This window comes from Onychomys torridus, chromosome X (assembly GCF_903995425.1).
Source record: "Onychomys torridus chromosome X, mOncTor1.1, whole genome shotgun sequence".
In the NCBI taxonomy this organism is placed as follows: Eukaryota; Metazoa; Chordata; class Mammalia; order Rodentia; family Cricetidae; genus Onychomys; species Onychomys torridus.
This window is the reverse complement of record NC_050466.1, coordinates 85,906,313-85,908,898: the sequence shown is the minus strand read 5'-3', so window position 1 is coordinate 85,908,898 and position 2,586 is coordinate 85,906,313.

Here is a 2,586-nt window from a genome sequence, read left to right as displayed (position 1 = left end):
AGAGACATGCCTTTGAGTGAATCTATGAGGGTGTTCCCAGGGATGATTACCTAGGAGGAGAAGACCCCTCCTCAGAGTGGGTTACATTTTTCAATGAGTATCCCAGATAGAAAGAGAAGTGAAAGAAGAAGACAGGTGCTCCTTTTATGTAATGTAAGCCAAGTTAGTGAATCCCTTTTAAAAATACATAGATATCCCCTGCTTCTGTTCATCCAGAGAAATTGCTTAGTATACTCCATGGGGTATTTGATACCAAGAATTATCTGCTTACCACAAGCACACACCTTTATTAAGAACTTTTCTTTCCCCCTGTCCCTTTAATTTTGGATTAAGTATCTTTAATCTGTGTTCTCAATGTGTTTCCATTTATTGCATTAGCATTTCCATTTTCTTATTTGTTCTATGACCATGTTTGTCTTGATCAGTGTTGTTCATAACACCCAGTACTATAAAAGGCAAAACAAATCAAAACAAATAAGAGACTAAATGTGGCCAGACAATTTTAATGGGATTAATAAAACTTGTTCATAACTTTTGGTGGGTCTTCCCATGCCCACTTTTCCCAGGATACTCTTGAGCAGGAACATCAGGAAATATTAGATAGAAATATAGCTAGAGAGAGAGAGACAGAAACATAGAATACCCTCGGGAGAGCCTGGCTCTTTATCCATTGGGGCCTGACTGTATCTGCCAAAGGGCTTTTAAAGGAATGCCAAGGAGAGGAGCAAAAGACCTCCTCACAGGCACAGCCAAGTGCAGACACTTCCAACCACTTAGCTGCTTGCCCATGGTCAAATCATCCCCTTGTGCAGCACCGCTATGTCAGAAAAACTCAGATCTCACAAGGAAATATCAGTGACCATACTTGGCAGGATCTCAGAAACATCCCCTACCAGGCGACATGCAACCACCACACTCTCTTAAGAACCAGAGAGAGCAGCAGAAACAAAGGAACAAAATATCCACCAAAGACAAAAGTAGTTAACTTAAAATTACATTCACCCCAAACACAGATGGCTAGATGCCAGCATAAAAACACAATCAATAACAACCAGCACAATATGTATCACCTAGAGTTCAGCAACCCTATCACAGTAGGCCCTGAGAAATTCAGAATAGATGAAGCACAAGACAAGGACTTCAAAATAGGATATGAAGAAGTCTTTGAAAATAAAAATAAACAGTGGAATGAAATGAAGAAAACTGTTCAGGACATGAAATGGAAATAGAATCAATAAAGAAAACCTATAATAAGAGAAAAATGGAAATGAAAAATTTAGGACTTGAGCAGGAACCTCCAAATTGAATATCATCAACAAAATGCAGATGGAAACAAGAATCAGTCATTGAAGACAAGATAGAGGAAATGGATAAATTGGTCAAGGAAAAAATTAGGTATACAGGAAGTATGGAACACTATGAAAAGACCAAAACTATGAATAATGAAAACAGAGAAAGAAAAACATCCCAGTCAAAGGCCCATAAAAAGTTTTCAAAAAAAATCATAGAAGAAAATTTTCTTAACCTAAGAAAGAGGTGCCTATCAAGGTACAAGAAACATACAGAGCAACAAGTAGACTGGGTCAGAACAGAAATTTTCCATGTAATATAGTAATCAAAACACTAAATATACAAAAAGAGATTGTATTTGCAGATTTTAAGCTGCAAGGGTAGAAGACCAAAGGATATATAAAAGCAGACCTATTAGCATAATACCCAACATCTCAATGTAGACTCTAAAAGCAAGAAGGGCCTGGATGGAAGTATTACAAATTCTAATAGACCACAGATGCCAGCCTAGACTACTTTGCCCAGTAAAACTTTTAATCACAAAGATGGAGAAAGACATTCCATAAAAAATTTAAGCAGTATCAATCTACAAATCCATTCTAACAGAAGGTGCTAGAAGGAAAACTTCAAACTGAAAAATCAAACAAAAAAATCAAAAGAATGGGAAAAATCTACAGCACAACAAAATAACAGAAATTAACAATCATTAGTCATCAATAACTCTCAATATCAATGGCCTCAATTCCATAATAAAAAGACACAGACTAACAAAATGGATGCAAAAACAGGATCTACCCATCTGCTGTGTCCAAGAAACACATCTTAAACTCAAGGATAGACTTCACCTCAGGGTAAAAAGTTGGAAAGGATATTTCAAACAAAATGACCTAAGAAGCAAGCTGGTATAACACTTTTAATATCTGACAAAATAGACTTCAAACCAAAATCAATTACAAGAGATAGGGAAGGTCACAACATAATCATCAAAAGAAAAATGAACCAAGAGGACATGGCAATTCTTAACATCTATGCACAGAATACAAGGGCACCCAAGTTCATAAAAGAAACACTACGACAGTTTAAGTCACATATTGGCCCTCACATACTGATGGTGGGTCACTTATATACCCCATTCTCACCAATAAACAGGTGTTCCAGACAAAATCTAAACAAAGGAATTCCAGACCTAACTGACCTTATAAGCCAAAGGGATCTAACAGGTATTTACAGAACATCTAACCCAAACACAAAAGAATGTATCTTCTTCACAGCAGGTCATGGAACTTTCTCCAAAAT